General features: G+C 40.3%; 4 pseudogenes, besides 5 other annotated features; all 4 read right to left on the bottom strand.

The window, feature by feature from the left end:
- Nucleotides 1-520: 520 nt before the first annotated feature.
- Nucleotides 521-1972, bottom strand: Tb10.v4.0029 (annotated as a pseudogene).
- An 8862-nt stretch (nucleotides 1973-10834) lies between these two features.
- Nucleotides 10835-10926: a sequence feature (A-rich).
- A 119-nt stretch (nucleotides 10927-11045) lies between these two features.
- Nucleotides 11046-11078: a sequence feature (GA-rich).
- A 122-nt stretch (nucleotides 11079-11200) lies between these two features.
- Nucleotides 11201-11231: a microsatellite.
- A 261-nt stretch (nucleotides 11232-11492) lies between these two features.
- Nucleotides 11493-12917, bottom strand: Tb10.v4.0028 (annotated as a pseudogene).
- Nucleotides 12918-14227: 1310 nt separating this feature from the next.
- Nucleotides 14228-14287: a sequence feature (AT_rich).
- A 301-nt stretch (nucleotides 14288-14588) lies between these two features.
- On the bottom strand, nucleotides 14589-15836 carry Tb10.v4.0027 (annotated as a pseudogene).
- Nucleotides 15837-17306: 1470 nt separating this feature from the next.
- Nucleotides 17307-17381: a sequence feature (AT_rich).
- A 33-nt stretch (nucleotides 17382-17414) lies between these two features.
- Tb10.v4.0026 lies at nucleotides 17415-18626 on the bottom strand (annotated as a pseudogene).
- Between the last annotated feature and the right edge of the window lie 687 nt (nucleotides 18627-19313).

Below are 19313 nucleotides of genomic sequence, written 5' to 3'. Positions count from 1 at the left end.
GTTTCTTGTTTTTCTTCCACTTTATTCTACAGATTCTGTTACTTATATTTTTTAGTAAACCGTGAAAACTTCACACCACAGCTTTTTACTGTGTCTTTCATATTTCAACCTTCTTCTTGTTTGTTATAATACCTTTTGTCATTTCTGCACTTAAACCGCACATAATTGCCCTTCTTATCAAAATTTTCTTTAAAATAGTAATTTTTGTGCTCTTTCTCCAACAGGTTCAATTATTTTTATATATTCTAAACTTTATTTTAACTTCCTCTATTTTTCCGCGCATTCGGTTTTCACCACAATTATTGTTATAATATTAGTATAAACACACTCAAAACATTCTCCAATTATCATCATTATTATTATTGTTGTAACCCTAAATTACTCCTAATATCTAATAAATTAAACAAATTGAGATGAGCACACATTTTTCACACTTATCAAATTAATACATAAAACTCTCGGGTAAATTTAAAGCCAAAACTTCATATTATCAAAATCTTTACATTTTGGAAAGATTTTACAAACGTTTTAAAATATACCAAATAGAAAGAACTAGAGTGTGAAAAATTAAAAGCAGAAAACTCACAAATGCAGCAGAAACCATCAGAGCCAATTTCTTATTGATCAGCAAACTGGAATCCTTGAATGCGTTATTTTCCCATTTGTAATTCTTCCCTTTTGTACAGGCATCTTGTGTTGAATAGCTGGTGCAATTTGCAGTTGCGGATTTATTATCCCCCCTCTTTATTTTTACTATTTCTTCTGTTGTATCTGTTTTTTCGTCTCCTTCAGGCTTTGTTCCTGCTCCATTAGCTGCTGTTTTTTCCTGTTAAGTGCTTAGTAATAAGCCATCGCTTGTTAGAAACCTTCTTGGACTGCAATTGCTTTTATGTTCGTTTTGATGTCGTTTCCAGCTGTAGGGACTGAAACTGCGTCCGTTCTGACGGGTTACAGAAAAACGTTGTCCACTGCGCCAGTTGCAGTGCCAAAAATCAAAATTGAGACTTCTTTTGCTTAGGGGGACTTTTTGAGGCCAGCACCCGTAGGCTTCTGCATGAAGGTGTGCGTAGCTGTTGCTTCTGAATCCACTGCTATCGTTTCTAGCTGTTCGTCCATCAGTACTACCGGTGGGTTTTTGGCGGCGTCTGTGGCGGCAGTTTTTCGCTGTGACCCCTGTTTTGTTCTTGTGGCTCTGCCTGGATGATATCAGCTAATGTTTCGATTGTTGCCTCCACCTTTGCTGTTAGTTTTATCTGCTAGACTGCTACCGTGTTCTGGGCTTGGGCCACTGCTTCCACTGCCATGGATTTTTGGAATTGCATGTCGCCGTTCCCTGCTTTCTAGTTGGTGTCGCCTGCTATGGTGCCTGGGCCTCGATTATCGCGCTTAGGTCCGGCATCTTGAGGCTTTCCTTTTTGTAGATCGTCAGTTTTGTGATTGTTTTGAGACTTTCTCCTATCTTTTGGGCCTTTATTACTTCCATTTCTTCCCCTTTCTAATTAGGTCTCAGTGGTTAACGTCGACGTCGTCGTTACTTTGCAGCCCACGTTGTTTCCCCCGCCGCTTTGTGTTAGAATTTTCATTAGGGCTTCGGCGCCCGCTTCGTGTTTAATTTTTGAGGAGCGGCTGCCGCATCGTTTATGCAGTTAGTTAGTTTGGTTTCTATAGCTCTGTAGTATGCACTCAGTGTACAAGGTGTCGTCGCGGTGGCGTTTGCAATGTCCTCCGTCGTTTCAGACGCCGTTTGGTCTGTGAGGTAGCAGCAGACGAGAATTACCGCAAACTTTTTTGCTGGCATTTTGTCTGAGTGTAATAATCCAGCTTCCACCGAGTGCTGAACTCTCTCTACGTCCTTCTTTTTGTTTTTAAAAACAGGAAAAGTGTCTCTTAATTCTTTTCTATTCACATTAATAGCATTGACGAGTAATTCTGCTTCTGTTTGGCTTTTTAGAGGTGTCGGTGTTTTTTTCAGGGGTAAAACTCTTTTGTTCTGATTTCAATTTCTTCCGACTTTTTAAATTTTGTTGTTATATTTAAAATTTATTCGTCTAATTAAGGAAGAAACTTTCTCTTCTATTGAACTTATCTCCTCTATTTATTCTATGTTAAACTTATTTGATTTCCCACACATGCAGGCCATCACACCACAGGAATATCTTTTCCAGTTGCTGTTTGTCTTCGTACGAGTTTAGCCACTAATTTAGCTGCTTCTGTCATCCGTCACTTACTAAACTGCACTATCTTGGAATTTAGTGTCATTTCTATTTTCGGTTTTTATTGTATCTCCTGTAATACTGCTTATGCTAATCTTGCAGTTAGTTGAATTTCATGGATTGCTTGTGTTTTTTGATACTTGGCGTATATGCCTTACTTGCTATTTCTGGGGTTACTGTTGCACTTTTTATAATATTTGATTGTTTTTTCTGTAGAACCAACTTTTGACAAGTAAGGGCTTTTAAAAACCCTGACTTCGAGCTACCTGCAGGTATAATGTACCAAACCATATTCATTCCTCATCTTTAACAGTTCCCCTACAACTCCTCATTTTTCCAACCAAAAGCCTCGCATTCATTTTATAAAAGAGAACCACCACGTGAGTTAAATTCTTAAATTTGGGATCCACTATAAGGTAAAAATGCACAGTTGCTACTATAGCAGTTGTTTCATTTATTTTTTCATTAATATTCAGCAATTTATTGGCGTCTTCTCTTCCTGATATATAATTTTTTCTGTTCTACGCTGCATCGCGTACAGCTGTTTCATTGTACATTTTATTTACATTTTTTCGCCTTGACAGTCTTTACGAATATAATGTACAGATTCGATTTTGTATGTGCACTGCACACTGGACTCTTTTTTCTTATTGTTGCCTTCATTCCTTTCTTGCGTGTTACGATATCTACCTGCATGGTTGTATTTAAAACCGTGCATATACTATCTTCATTTCTTTCTTTCACTCCTTTAGAGATGTTACTATTCCTCACGCTATCTACAACTGACTAACTTCCTCCTATTGCACCCTGCCATTGTTTTAAGTGCTTGTATTTTCCCTTCTGTTTTATCTTCGTCGCTATCTATGTCATAATATTAGCATATACATGTTGACAACACTCTTCTATCACTGTTTTCGTTACTATTATTCTTATAACACTAACTATTATACATATAATAATTCTAAACAAACTAAATTATAAATTAATTTCATAATAACCCTCACATTCCATACCATATTACCATACTACATTTCATTAGTAGGGTACATTACAAAATATTTTTTTGAGTTGTTCAAAATTTGCATATTTCATCAAAAAGCGTGAAAATGTATAACGCTTTAACAAGTTCAGTAAATTTCATAGAGTAGAGCAAAAATCTTTAGATTTATAAAGTGCTACCAAACCGACAAAAAAGTGGAAATTATTAAAAATTTCTTAAATTTTTCATTGTTCATTAACCTGCACACACCTCAATATATCAATATACGCTTCCATTTCAGCTACTTTTTTCGATGATATGTTTATAATCTTCACAATTTGTCATTCACTCCCTTCTGCAGGGCTTGGATAAAGTTTTATTTTTTGGGAATCCCCCATTTGGATATTGCCTTCCATCATTTTAAATAAATCCCACTGGTGCTCATCCGAATGTATCGTATGTGGTCAGTGGATATTTAGCATGATGGCGACATTTCTCTTTTTATTTGCGGTCTGTTTATCAATTTTTTTAGTGTCTATTGTGGGAGTCCAATTTTCTGGCGAAAAGAAGAGTGCATTTAAGAAGTTTACCAGCTTAACACTGAAGTATATATCTTCCCCTATCAGACTGTCTACTACATGCTAATACCTGAGTTTACTCAAAGCCGGACACTGTAACAGGTGAATCGATGTTTCTTTACATATCTCTTTTAGCTCATTTCGCCTATAAAAGCTACGTGTCTCCGCATTTTCTGCTTGGACATGCATTGTTAGATATTGCTTGTGTGAACATACCTTCGAGCAGAGTGGGCATTGGTGGCTGAGAGGGGCTAGCGGTGTGATTTAAAGGGGTCCTTTTTCACACTCCCTCTTTAAAGTGATTGCACTTTTGTGGTGTGTGTTGGTATGCCAAACTGGTGTACACCATGACATGTAGGTGTTCTTACGCCTTCCACATGCAAACTCTCTACGGGGTTATCTGTGTGCCATTGATCCTTATGCCGTTTGTTTTTCGGCTCCTCTTTCTGATCGCATATATTCATTTCATCTGCTGACGTGTCATGCTCGGTTCCTCTTTCTCTCTTTCTTGTCGTGGAGCTCAAGTTTTGTTGTGTGTAACAAGTCTGAGTTGAGAAGCGCTCTATCCATGGTGCCGGGATTCAATCCATTTTTGGTAGTGGTTTCTAGATGTGTAGCTTATCCATGGGGATTGTTCACTTTCTCCCATTTTTAGGTCCGCGTTCTCGATGATCACGCACTTGTGGTGTGTTAGCCATGCCTGCTTTTGAAAACCCTATTACATTTGTCACAAACATAACGTGGTGTATTATTGTCATCATTATTTTTGTTTTCACCACCGGTGTTCTTCTTTGTTTGAAACTTTGATATCTCCTTCTTCACTTTTCTTATCTTTATCGGCTGTGGTCTGAGTGAAATGTCGTTCCCGGGATGTTTTGCAGTCATATGGCTCAACATCCAGCTGTGGTGGTATTCTTTACTGCATATCTTACATGTTTCTCTCTCCAACAGTATTTATTGTAGTGGTGCGCTTGGTTCCCGTTCACTCAGCTCCGGTATGCACTTATGTCTGGTGAACCAGGTTTTGTTTCTATACACCTGTTTGCAGTTGAGACGTTCATATGCTTGTAGTGCTTGCGCTTGTTCATCTTCCCTGCTCACATCCTGTATTTCCGTTTGTTTTGTCAAATCGGTTTGCTTTTCAGGACGTGTCAGATGTATATGTCTAGAAAACCAGCCATGCCTGCCATACTGCTTTGGGCACCACTGAAACTTGTGAACAGTTGGTAACGACTGTTTTTCTTCTTCCCGTTTCCTCTTTTGCTGCTCTGTACATACTAATTGATCTGTTGGAGGGTGTTGTGGGATTTGTTCTTGCAGTAGCTACTTTCTGTCGAATACTTTACCGCATACGTGACATCGATAGACACCATCATATACCTGTTCTGCTCTTGGAGCAATCGTTAATACAGCTAGTGCATTTTCACGAACACACTGATGTATTTTCATCATGTGAACAGCCCCTGCTTGTCTTCTCGCACACACGATATTGCACACTGTGCATATGATCTAGTTATTCTGTCTTGTAGCTAATACCATCTTGCCTTCCTCAGTTTCTTCTATCTTTACAGTGTTTTGAGTGGGGCAGGGGAATTATTAAAAAAATTTCCCATGGTGATTTTTATACCATCTACACTCCACTTCTTTAATCTTTCATGTGATCACCCTATGTAACTACCAAAAATGTTTTTAAGTCCCTCGTTTAAATTGAGCTAAAGGTGACTCATCTTCCCTTCCTAGCTGCTTTATTTTTGGGTCGTTTTTATATAGCTTAGTAACGCACTGTGGTGTGTGTTTGGGCCTCAGCCTTCCGCAAATTCGCATTGTTCCTGATTAAGTAATTGGCGTGTTATACCCGTGACAATGTGGGTAATCCGTGCAGGGTAGGGTTGCGGCACGTGGTTTCCTTTGTTTGTGAGCGTGTCTACTTTGTCATTTCTCTGCATACCGCAATGCCAAAACACAAGCTGAAACGACATGGCTACTCTCAGTTTCATGAAGTGTATGATCAGATCCCATATGCGTCGTAGAATAAAATCAGTCACTGCTGCAGGACCTGTTTTGAGCTCCATTAATAAGGGCAACGATTCTGTGAATATTTACACTTTCATTTTTCTGCTCTCATTGATCTTTATTGTTGTCTTAAGTTTTATAATTCCTGCATCCATAGCTGCACACTCGGCTCTGTAGCTGCACGATAACCTGCTTGTTCCCTTCTTCACCCTTACTGCATTACCTTGTCTAGGGTATATTATTACGGTGGTGCCAGAGGATTCGTACAGTATTACCGACCCATCCGTCTACACTTGATAATCGTAGTCTCTGAATCTACATACCATTTGCATTGTGTGTCTTTTCTTTTCGCTGTCTGAAGAGTCATAATGGAGACCACCTGATGTTATGGTATTGAAGTACGATATCTTCATCGGTTGCAATACGCTTGCCGTGTGTGACTTTTCCGGTCTGTCTACTTCCTCATACAAGTGTGATACGCTTTGCAGGTGCGTGTGTATTGGATGACTGGGTGGGAACATTTTCCCCACTGTATCGGCTGATGCCTTACCGTTCACCTTCCTTGTTCAACAGTATTCTATTGTTCGTCTATGATCAATATCATCTATCGTGTGAAGGTGAGACTCCTTCATAACATCATGCCGATTCGCGCACTTTGAAATACCCGCGACAACATGTGAAGCCTGCGTTTGTACTCGTTCAAGCTTCTTCTTGATAGATGAAGAAGCATTTAACCACCACGCAGCTATCCCATAACATAACTTTATCTGGATTAGGCTACGTAAAATGCTCGGAAGCTTTCTTTGCTCACCCTTCATTCAGGTAATGCAACGGCCCGTAGTTTCATTAATTTTGTATTTGCTGCTGTTTGTATGTTGTGAGCATGTTTTCTTACACCACTGTGTGGCTGCATCGTCACCCCAAGGATTATGGGATTTCTCGTCTCATTTAATCTGTGTTCTCACATCATTAGATGTAATGAGTCTCTGTCTTTCTAACCTTGAAGAACGTGTACTCCGTTTTATCGGCGGACACCTCTATTTAATGCTCTGTCGAGCAGCTTGCTATGCAATCTCATCCTGTTTGTAGTGTCTTCCTAATAGCTTTCCGGTCAGTGTAAGAGCATACTATTGTGAGGTCTTCTGCGAAGAAGCAGTGTTTAAGGACTGGTATGGCATTCAATTTCGCGCTAAAGGAGTGCATTGAGATAATGAATAGTAACGGCCCCAATACAGACCCTTGCGGAACACCACATGTGAATTGTATTTTATTTGAAAGGGTGTTGTTTATTCTTGCTACTGCAGTCCATCCATCCAGGAAATTTGCAACACATGTAATGAGGTGCATGTCTACCTCATATTTTTTTAGTGATTCTATTATATACCTGTGCTCTACAGAGTCAAATGCCCCCACATAATATATGAATACCGCTGCGGCTGTCTCTCCTGCTATTCTATGTGTCACGAAGTCTGTGAGTGCCATCAGGGCCTCTAACGTAGACCTCTCTGGACGAAAACCAGCTTACTGTATTTGTAGCTTACATTCTACTGTGTCCTGTATGCGTCTCTCTACAATCCTGTCCATGAACTTACAGTGCATGCTAGTGACCGTGATGTGCCGAAACGATGATATACACTTGACCGGTTTGTCGTGTTTGAGCAGTTAGACGATAACTTCCTGATTCCACTTCTTCGGCACCTTGTGTCCCTGTAGGGCGCAGTTGAAGAACTGTATGACACATTTCTTGCTACGGCGTCCTGATTAATTCAACAGTTCACAATGTGTATTGTCTTTACCGGTGGCAGTGCCTGAATAGAGGTCTTTTGGTGCTGTCTCATGTTCTTAAATCGTTATTGGTGCGAATTCTACGCTCACTCGATATGGTGTACTCATGGGAGGAGCATCTAGTGCTCTTGTCAACCGCTCTCTCAATACGTCTATGCTAGCTTATTGGCTTGCTGTCTGCGTGTTAGGGGGTGGTCATTCACTACCATAACCGGAGATGACAGTGACCTTAGTGCATACACCGACATGACTACACTCCAACTTTTTGTGTCAATCACTGACATCTTCAACGCATTTTCCTTCCATCGCTGTAGGGAATTTTCGGCAAAAACCTTCCTTCTCTTGTGTATAAGAATATCTCTGTGCTTTTCATTTGTACATTCTCTTATTTTTATGTCCATTTCGGCCAGTTCTTGTGTCCGGAACTGTAGCAATACTCACTTACATTTCGTTATCGTTTTCTTTGCTGCTGTGCGAATGACTTTAGTCACTGCCTCATTCATGGCATCCACTTTCTTTTTCGATTCCTTAATTTTTCACCTTTGTGGCATCATACACTTTTCGAAACTCCTGCCAATTTGCTTCGTTAAAAACATGCAACGTACTTCGTGACTTAGTGATGGCGATCATTTCTACATCAATCCCAATACATACCTCAAACGTTATCCAGTAGTGGTCAATATCCGGACTGATGCTTGCCTTCCATCTTGTGAATTCGCAGTCTCTGTACATCGTAACATCTGGAGACGACATGGTTGCAGTGTGAGTCATTCTTCTCGTTGGGGTGCCATCATTTGAAATTTTGATATCATTTCGTAGACATCAGCCTATAATGCATTCTCCTGCTGTACCATTTGGGCGAAGTGGGTCCCATAACTCGTGATGTGCGTTTGTATCAAATCCTATCACCGCTGATACTGTTGAGCTTTCAAGGCACTCAACCGTGGAGGTAATGACATTTTCTTTCGTGTGAAGTAAGCTGATTTTATAGTTAACATTAGATCAGATGAAAACATTAGCTTTCCAAGACTCTTTCCGGCAGTGCTTCCTCCTTCGGACCTTAGATGATTTTCACGCGTTCTCTCACTAGAATTAATACCTTACCACCATGCGGAGAATGTGACACCATGTGTTGGTATCTACTAATTTTCAATGCGCAGTATTCTTCTACTGCCAAGTGAATCTCCCGCAATAGACAGAAGACTACCATATACTCGTGGAGTTTCTTCTCTAAGGCGTTCCACTTTGCCCTGGAGAAATCCACAGAATTCCACTGGGCTCCACAAAGGACAGGACAGGAATTCCGTTCCAAATCTACTATAAGAAGTAATATAAGCCTATGGATCCCAATATAGGCACACTTGCACGTGCAGAAGATTAGTCTAATGTATTTCTTCACCGCAGATGCCTATACCGCTGCTTTCTCATTCTCTGGTCACCGAAAGCTTTTTGCCCACCACAATCCTGTCGGGCCTGGTTTAATGCGAGCACTTAGCTTCCTCCTGGATGAAGTACTAGGCACTGGGTCCCATGATGAGGTGGCCGGTTTCACCAGTGATGTTTCATAATTTTCATAAAATTGGGAAATATCCTTTTAATGCTGAAACTCTACCAAACTCACGAAAGCGGGAACAATCAGAGCAAAGTTTTTTACTTACGAGGAAGCTGGAGGAGCGGCACTCAGGTTTGGAAAGTTTTTCTGTACTGTTCACGTAAGTTATCCCACCACAAACCATTTTGGCACCTGCTTTTACATTATTGTTTTCTACCTCAAAAGCTTTTTGAGTTTGGTTTTTACCGCAATCTACGACTATACCTACCCATTCTGATCCTGTGGCTTGTACAACTGGACTTTTTGGATCTTTTTCGCATTTGCTAGTTGTTTCATTATATTTTCATCCCACTTCAGGTTTGCATTCCTCTGACTTTGCTATCGTTGTGCAATCTTTTGACCCTGCGTTTTTCATGACTTTGGTGCCCGCTTCTTGGGTTGCTGGCTTCGGATATGCCGGGTCGTATTGTGCCCGCCGTGCTATCGTCTCCGCTTCCTGCAACAACTTGTTTAGCGTAGCTTTCTTTGCTTTTGTTTCTACATTGTATATCTGTCGCTTCTGTAGGGCTGCTAAGATTGAAGCGTCACTGACGTCCGTTCGTTTGATTCCAGAATCGCTGTGACAGGCTATTGCGTGCGCTTCGTCTGCGAGTTTAGCTATGTCATGACTAAATGAAGGAGCTGTGCTTCCGATGAAGCGGTCGTACCATACTTGGCTTTAATTTCGTCTGCTGCAGTTTTACCGTTTCCTTCGGCTTTTTCTACGTTAGCTGCGTGCTTTGCCCATGTGTCCCACATTTTTGCTTGTGTTTCGTCTAGGCTCGTCGTTGGCTTTTTTTCGCTTGCGGTGTTGCTGGATTCGTGTTGTCTAGGAATTTGGCTACCCATGCTGGTTGTGCTAGCTTCATGTTCAATTTGAACAGTTCTTCGGGGTCTGAAGGTTCCGGCTCCAGTGGTGGCTGGATTGGCTGCGTTGTGTCGCCTAACTGCAAGATGCTGCAGAATGCATGGAACACTTCTGCGTCCTTGTCGGCTGCTGGGGCGCTGAATCCGAATTGTAAAACTATGACTAACAGCATCACTGAAGTGAATGTCACCATATTTTCTGGTACAGTCTTCCTGTTTCCCTGCTGATATCGTGTGGATATTCAAAGTCTTATTGTTGCTTGCAGCTGTAGCGGAAACGATTGTAATTTTTAAAAACTTTCTAAGATTTCTGTTATATTCAGTCACAGGTACGTGTGTGACCAATTTTGGTTATAGGAAAACGTTTGTAGACCTTGTTTTTTTTTCTTATGGTGGATGTCCACTTGGTCTGAGATTGGTCTAGATGGCTGAGGCCGGTTTGCCTGGTTATAAGAAAAGAAGGTTTTTCCACACGTTTGTTGGTGCTTGGCTGCCCATCTCTAAGAAACCGCTCAATATTACTAGGTTGTAACTCTTACTCGTCTCGAAATGATCTCTCGGCTACTTGTTAACACTTTCAAACATTATCCCGTATAAACACATTTTCTTTTATTTTCAATGCTTTTTTAATCTCTTCCATTCTTGTCCATATGAAGCCTGAAAACTCTATGACTCATCATTTTCAGTAGGTATCTCTTTAGACTATCCTCCGTTATCACATTAAGAATCACAGTCGCTCCCATCATATCTACAGTAAGATCTGTCCATTGTTTGTGTGAAACATAGAGCATCATATCCTACTGTATCGTTTTCTTCTGTGCCGTTATGTTTTCTATTCTGTTTTTTCCTTCCGTCTTTTTTCTTCTTTGCCTTTTCTTTTCTGCTTCTGTTTATTCTTCTACATATGAATTAGCGACTCCATATGGTCTCTACACTACAGTTGTGCCTACTTTATTGTTTTCTACATTATCTTTTGTATGATTTTCCTCATTGTCATTTATTTTTTTGACTATACATGTTCTCTCTCTTTCTCTCTCTCTTTTTGTCTTTCTGTGTTTCCCTTAATAATATTCTGCATACTTTTACTCTCTCTTTCTCTAAGTTGCTTCCATTGCATCCTTGAAGTTGGTTTAAGTGCTCTTGTTATAATATTATGCACACTCACAAAACTCTCTTAATATCATTATTATTATTATCATTATTATCAATAAAATGAGAAAAACTAAACAAAAGTAGAATAACACTAATTTTTGTGCAATATACACTATAATACTTAACACACTGTTAAGTTACACCTATATGCCGCCATAAGATGCATGTTTCTAATATTTTCATTTTTTTTCACTAATTTTCAAAATTATCAAAGGTTTCACAAAAGTGTTGAACTATATTAAATTTCATTCAACTTCGCAAATATTCATAAAGTTGGGCAAAATATATGAAATACTAAAATACTACCAAACTTAAAATTGCAGCAGCCACATTGAGAGCGAATTGTTTGTTGAGGAAAAACTGGAATCCTTACAAGCATTATTTTCCCATTTGCAATTGTCAGTACAATCTTTTTGTTGTTTATCTTTGCAGTCGGAGCTTGCTTTCCCATCATCTCCTTCAGCTTTCTTCTCTGTTTTTATTTCAGGGTCAGTTTCGCATTTCTTCTCTACGTCATTAAATTTACAGCCAGGTTTCCCGTTACACTGAGTTTTGTCAGTTATCGCACTGCAATACCCCTTGGGCTTTTTGGCTATTGATTCAGTTTCACACGTATTTTCTAGTTTGGTGTCCTCTTCGCTTAAAGACAATGCTAAAGCTGCGGTGAGATCGTCGATGTCAGTCACTATTTCGAGTTTTTTCCTCTCAATTTGTTTGGCGGTTAAGTACTCGAGTGGTGTGTCTTTTGCTGCTTTCCAAATTTTGTCGGAAAAACCAGTCGAGCCTGCGCCGTAATTTTTCGAAATATGTTCGGTTATTTGCGTTGCTACTGCTTGTTGTTCTTTATCTGCTGGTTGCAGGTTGTAGATTTGTGTTTTAATGTAATCGCGCAGCTTACCGTTATTTGTGAAGACGTCGCTGTCGGCTAGGGCCTTTATTTGCTCTACCTTAGTTACTGCTTCCTGTATGGATTTGCTGCCGGCATTTAGCGTCTGTGGAGTGGTTTCCTGCGTGAGCAGCGTCCCCGTTGCTATCGGCTTGTACTGGCCCCCGCTTAGCGCACCGTCGGCTTTCTTGATGGCGCTGGTTGAGAAACTGGCTTTGCTTTTAATTTTGTTTCCTGCTGTTGCTGCGCTACAGGCTGCTCCGTTGTCTTGCGCACATGCTATTTGGATTGCCATGTGTAGGTCGGTCTGCTTAAACTTGAGGTCCGCCGGAAACTGTGCCGCTTTGGCTGACATCGGCTGTTCTGCCGCGCCGCCTTCACAGACCTGAGCCGGCTTCGGCCGTATATCCGCCGCGGTTACGGTTGCGTCGCCGTAATGGTTGCTGCCTGATGCATCCAGCGCTGCTGCTGTCACTTCTACTGCTAGCTTGGCCACCATGGCATAGTGGCTTGAAAGTTGTGTGAAAGTTTCGATCGCCTTTGTTATCGTTGGGATCGCTTCTTTTAACGCTTCTGTATCCTTAGCTATTATTCCTAGGGCTAGCGCCGCTACAGGCGCTAAAAATTTCTGCTTTTCGCCGGTGGCTGAGGCTGCGGCCGCCGTCAGCTGCAGCGCTTGCTTTGTATTGGCGGCTGCCGTGGTTGTCGCTGAGTCGAGCTTTGCTTTTAGGTCGCCCGCAAGCGCGGCTGCTCGAGCCTGGCAGGTACATGGAGATGCACAATCCTCCAGTTTTGCACTTCATGGAGAGGCGAGTATATAGAGTACACTAAACAGAACTTTTGTTGCCGTCATGTTCTTGGAGCTTCCTGTCACCGTTTTTTTGTGGCGGGTTTAAAAATCTAAAGTGCTTTCTCAAGCTGGCCTCTTCACCGCAGCGTTGCTGTCTCTGCCTAGTTTGGCTGTTGTATGCTAACGCCTTGTCTGCCGGTGTTTTTGTTAATAAAAATAGATTATCTTTGCAGTAATGTTGTTTGGAAACATTTTTTTTCTGGAAAAAGCTCATAGTTCAGGCAATGAATTACAGTATTTAATTACGAGACAGTTTCTTCTATATCTATCGGATTCACTCTTGATTCAATCCAATGCTTTGTAACTTGAAAATTGAGTGCCAATCTCCCTCCGCTGAGACTCAAAACTTGTGCCTTGTCTTAATACGATTCGTTAGTTGCTAATAAGAGCCACTTTTATATGTATTACTCGCTTTTCAAAAACACCTAATTGTTTTCCAGTATACCAATACGGAATTGGAAGAGGAATCGCTACACATTTTTAAAAACTAATAATGGCCATCAAAATGATTATAAATACTTTTTTTTGAAGCAGTGTCCGCTACTTTTATCTACCTTTGCCATCTACAGCAATACATTGGTAAAAATATTTTTAACATGCTCCTCCCAGACATATTGTATCGTTGTCCACAAATGTTGGAAATTATATATGATAATACTTCGATATTACCTCAAATTAGCCCAAGCACCTCTTCTACAAGTTTCCATTCTTTTTAATTCTTCTTTCATCTGATATTAAGATCTGTAATAAGACTGAAAACTATAATCGTCACCATCTCTGCAACAGAGTCTGTCAATTATTGAGCAAAATGTGCTATACAATTTCACCATGTTTCGTGTGTCATTTTCTTCTGTGCTATGTTGTCGCTTATTGTTTAATTAATTCTGAATTTTATTTTGTTATATAGCTGCTTTGGGGCTGATATAGTGCTTCCATTTGTTATTTCCATTGCATTTTCTCTCCTCCTCATTTTATCACCATCATCTTACTATATAATGGTGCTCATCGTAATGTTTTTGTATGAAACAGCGGACATCCCATCTCTTCTTCTCACACACTGTTTTTTTGTTTTTAAAAAATATTCTTCGACATTTTTAACTCTCTCACAACACTTTCCTATTATAATTATTATTACCCTAACTTCTGAGATCAATAAACTAAACAAAAAATTATAATAATATTCATTTTTTCATACTCTTTATCCCTAATACGTTAAACCGATGTACTACTATCACGCCAAGTTTTCAGATTTTTTAAATTCCCAAAATTTTCACTAATTTGAACATTTCCACAAAAAAGTGTTATGAGAAATCAAATATTAGTAAAATGTTATAAAATAATAAAGTTTTAAAAAAATCCTTTATTTTTATAATGAGAATATGCAACAAACCCACGAAAGCAACAGCAAAGAAAATTTCTCAGTTACGAGAAAACTGGAATCCTTGAACTATTTTCTATCCCATTTGCATCAAGTAGTCTTAGTGGGGGCATTTTGCAATTTCACTGAAAATTCACCCCTCTTTTCTTCACCTTTACCCCCTACCACGCATTTTTTATATTTACATCCGTCCGTTGTTTTTCATATCTCTTTGTCTGTTATTGTTTTGAATTTGTCGCTGGCTTCTTTGTTCATTGTAGGAACAGGTCCGAGTACAGTTGTCTCTGCTTTAGCAGCCAAATCCTTCCCAAAGTAATACGATAAGACTTGAATACCTTCATCTGTTCCAGCAAGTGCTAAGGGTGACTTTTTTATCTTTGTTTTGCCGATTGTCACATCAACCTCCGTTGTCTCGATTGCTTTCTCTATCTTTGCTTTTACTCGTTGTCACTGCTCCCGAAATACTTATTAACAAGCTGTTTTTTCTCTTTGGCGTCATCTGTTAGTGGTGATCCTGGTGATTGTACCTGATTTAGAGCCTCTGCTATTTGTACACTAATATCAAGGTTTGTTAGTGGCTGCTTGTGGAGTGGCAGACTTTTTGCTACTTTTTGCTGCTTGATAGTACAAAGTGTAGATGCTAGTGTATCTTCTTCTTGCTTGCCCCATGGTTCCGTAATCTTTGTTGCTGTGCATGTGCCTGTTGTGCCGATTTCGTGAAGATTTGTCTGCTTTATGTTTACCGTTCGCTCTTCAATTGCTAGTTCGGCTCCTAGTATCGCGCCCGCGCCGTTTAACCTGGGGCCGTCGCTTGCACCTACGCAGAATCCGTGATGGTGAGTTGACGCTGTTGTTGCTGTCGTGGCTGTGCTTGTGCCGAACGCCTTGGCTATCATCTTTTGGTGTTTTAGCGAATCTTCCGTTACATGCTGGAGTTGTGTGGCGCTGTTCAAATTAACGTCGGCGTATTTTACGGCGTGGTCTGCATCTCGTGCTAAACTGCAGTTTTTTGACTGGTCTGGCACGAGAGTGGCTGTTGCTTTGCAGCCTACTGTGCTGGCTTTCTCTTTTACCGTGTCAGAGCCGATCGTCGCGCCGTCACTTTGCGTCACTTGGTTATAGCTCGACTGGATGGTTGCGTGCAGTCGGCCTTCCCTTTGTTTGAGTAGCTTTATTGCTAGGTCGTAGCGGGGGTTTACTGTCGCTAGCTCTGCTGCTGCTGCATTCGCTTTCATTGTTTGCACTTCTGCCAGTACATGCATGGCGGCTTGCGTTGTTGGGGTAGCGGGGTTGCCCGCAGCTATTGTATAAGAATTCGCCGCCCTTGATAAGGCCGGTAGAGCCGCTAAAGCTTCCTTGTAATCTTCTATCAACTTGTCGACTAGGAACCTGGTGTAACGGGCATCGCCGCAAAGGTCTGCGACTTTTCCGCCTGCTGTGTCTGGCGCCGGGGTGCGTCCTGTGGCACGCAGCACCGGTAAACGCATCAGGATCAGATGCGTCAACATAAGAATCAGCGCAGAGTTTGTAGTTATTTTATACATTTTCTATCGTCTTTTTCTGTAAGTTTTGAAACTTCTAAATGTTGTAATCGTACAGCGACTATTTTTTAGCCGTTGGTCAGTAAAAAGAACACTTCTGTTATTCGATGATTTAAGTTTTCTATATACATGTGTTCTTTTATTAACGATTTTCTTAAAGATGTTCTCATTTGTTTGGTTTCTTGTATCTACCTGTCGCCAAAGTTCCAACCATCCAACCGTTTGAATTTCCACACAAACATCTAATCTAGGAGGCTTGAAGTTTATAGTTTATAATCTGTTTAATTTATGGATTAGTCTTCGTTTCTACTTCTAGATGGAGTTATGATAGTACTCTGTTTTTGGAGAATGCGGGATTTTCCTTGTACTAGTTTATAAGTCTGTGTGATTTGATAGGGCTTCCGCTTAAATATTGCACTTTCTGTCTCTTTTACACTTGCTTTACTGGTTCATCTTCTTTAACATTCACATTAAATGTGTATCAAGGGTTGGCTTAATATGCCGCAGATGGCCGTTCAATAAGCTGAATTTTGGCCTCTGTGGCCCTATAAAATTCGGGTCTCTTCTACAGTTATTATTCGTATTTCATAAATCTATTTCATAGCTTTATATATGCGGTATTAGAAGCATATTTAGAGTTTTTTACGTTTTAGATTGTACGCGGTAATAAATTGATATTCCTTATTTTAAAATTCCCATTTCGATAATATTATATTGTCTCAAGGATATGATGATCATTATTACTATATTTAATAAAAATAAGACTTAGAAATTGCCTCACACTCACTCAATGTCTTCCTCCTTCCTCTTTTACTTTTACTTTACAGGTGAATATTATGATCTCAATTATATTAAAAACTAAAGTCTCGACGATATACACAGTGGAATCTGTCTATTTAGACAGTAAAATATGGAGCACAATCTTTTGTATTAGTTCCTTCTGTGGTGTTCCGTGTTACCGCTTATTTTGTTACGTCATTTCATATTTTTTCCTTTTTACTTATCAGGTTATTTTTCTACAGATAACGTTGCAACTCCATTTTCCCACACACTGTACTCTTTCTCCGTCGCTGTCTCCTCCATTGCCTGCCTGTCTATGATTATGCTCATCCTCATATTTGTGCTTTAAATGCCGCATGTTACATCATCTTCTTTTCGCTGCCGCTTCTGGAAGTGGCGGCACCGCCCTTCTTTCTTACAATCCTTCAGATTTACCTAGTTCTCTTATTGCACAATTGCAATACTTTTAACTGCTTGTCTTTTCCTTCCATTTCTTGTTCACCTCTCCTATTATAATATTCGTATATACACACTCAGAACGCTTTACTATTATCATCATCGTTTCCATTGCTATTTCTGACATAACCCTAACTATTAATATCCATAAAATAAACAAAATAAACCAACTTACAATGAAACACATGTTTATAGCCTGTCACAGTGCTGCTTTACATCTATAAATTACTATTATGCTAAATTTTCATATTTTTTACATTTTCATTATTTTTCAAATTTTAATCAAAAAATGTTAAAATATATCATAATTTACCGTATTCTCAATAAAAATAGTAAATTTTCATACACTGAAAAAAATTAAAGAAAAATAATCAAAAATCCTTAGAATCTTTAAAATATTACCCAACTCACAAAAACAGCAGCCATCATAGCAAGTGTCTTATTGACGAGAAAACTGAAATCTTTGCAACTTTCACCTTCCCATTTAAACTCCGGAGATTTGCATTGGACCTTGTATTTCACTGCGCAATTTGAGGTATTTTTCCCATATTTGCCATCTCTCTTGTCTGTTTTTGTGTGTGTCTCTGGAAAGCATTTTTCACCATCTTTTTTGTTACCATCAAATTTGCATCCCGCTTCTTGGCAGGGTCCTTTGTCTTTGTTTTCCTTGCAATCTTCCTTGGAAGACGCTTTTTTGCTTGCCTCTGTATCGGATGTGCAAGATGGATTGCTTCCTGTCCCTGCCGCTGCTGCCATCAGTTCCCTCTTTATTGCTTGTGCGCTATAACAGTTTAATATTCTCCGAAGCTTATCTATGTCGTCGTCCGATTCGAGGTTGAGTTGGCCGCTTCCTTGTTCTCTGGCTGCCTCTTTGGGCACTTTATTTTTTGTTTCCTTCTAGACCCAGTGTTTTTGGAAGTCATTGCTCTTGTTGTAGGTTTTCTCTATTTTTTGTTTGATTGCCTGTGCGTCGGAGCCAGTGACTTTGCTGGTTTTATTCATTAGTAGCTCGGCGAAGAGTTGTGTGGCTGTTTCATCCTCTACTATGTCCGCTACTGAAAATTCCGCGATATCGCAGGGTGCTTTGGATATGGGTGTGTAGGCCTTGTGCTTGTCGTATGCCGTTTGAAAATGAGGCGCGTCATTTGCTTTGCCGTTAGCCTGTAAGTTGCTTAGGTCTGTTACGCCATATGTCTGGCTGTTTTGCCTAGGTGGACGTACCCTGCTAGTAGTGTTGCGCCATTTGTCACCTGCGCTGCGTTAAGCACTGTTGCCGCTTTGCGTGCCTACTATATCGCATTTGGTGGTTACTGCTGCTTACAGCTGTTGGCAGGTTTATGAATCCTTTAGCTGTAAGGTGCGCTGAAGGCTGTTTCGCAACGCTGGTTATTTTTCGGCTTCCTTTTGGACATCCTCGTAGATTAGCTTTGCCTTCAATTACTTTTGAGTTGCTTTCTGACAGACATCCGGCAGAATTGCCCGTGCCACCGTCTTGATGAAGTTCTGCTAAAAATTCTAGGCTTTCCATTATTCTTCCCGACAGGTATGAACTGGCATCAAACGCTTTGAAGCCAGGCTTGATCGTCATCATGAGAAAAGATAAGCTACCTTTGCACTTTTTTGTGCACGCAACCATTATTGAAAGCATCAGCTTCGCCTCTTCTGCGCTGCGTTGGGCTGCATATATTCTGAACTTGAGCTCCGTGCGCTGAATTTTCTACTCATCTCTAACGTGTCCGACAAAGTCTGAGATGTATAACGCATGGTACGCTGCCAGCTCCGTTGCTAGGCTGCACAGCTGCTCCACCTGTTCCTTTTGCAACACCGCAACGTCGTCCCCGTAACCTCTGCGCGGTGCTACTAAGGTTGTCAAGGCCACTGAAAGCAGAATTTTATGTTCCGTCAAAATCCGCTGATGAACCTGGTAATTGACTTTGATTTAGGTCCACTTACCAAAGTGACAGTTAAAGTTGAGTTCATTATGGTTAACCAAGTAAGTCATTTTGATGTTTTTTGTTTGTGATTTGCCATTTCCTCTGGCACGGTATTCTTTACACCTCAAATTAAAATTTACATTCGTTTGAAGCACTCTAACTAAACACTCACAATCAGGTAACAAATGGACTCTAGAGCTCCTGATTTTCTGCTTTTATGGAAAACACCCATGTGCAGGCCATCATTTTCAGCTACCTGAGTTTAATGTTTGACATGTTACTGCACAATAAAGTTGAACACCACTGCCTC

The sequence above is a fragment of the Trypanosoma brucei genome, chromosome 10 (genome assembly GCF_000002445.2).
Source record: "Trypanosoma brucei brucei TREU927 chromosome 10, whole genome shotgun sequence".
NCBI classification, from domain to species: domain Eukaryota; phylum Euglenozoa; class Kinetoplastea; order Trypanosomatida; family Trypanosomatidae; genus Trypanosoma; species Trypanosoma brucei.
The sequence above is the reverse complement of the archived record's forward strand: the minus strand, read 5'-3'. Positions and strand labels throughout refer to the sequence as shown.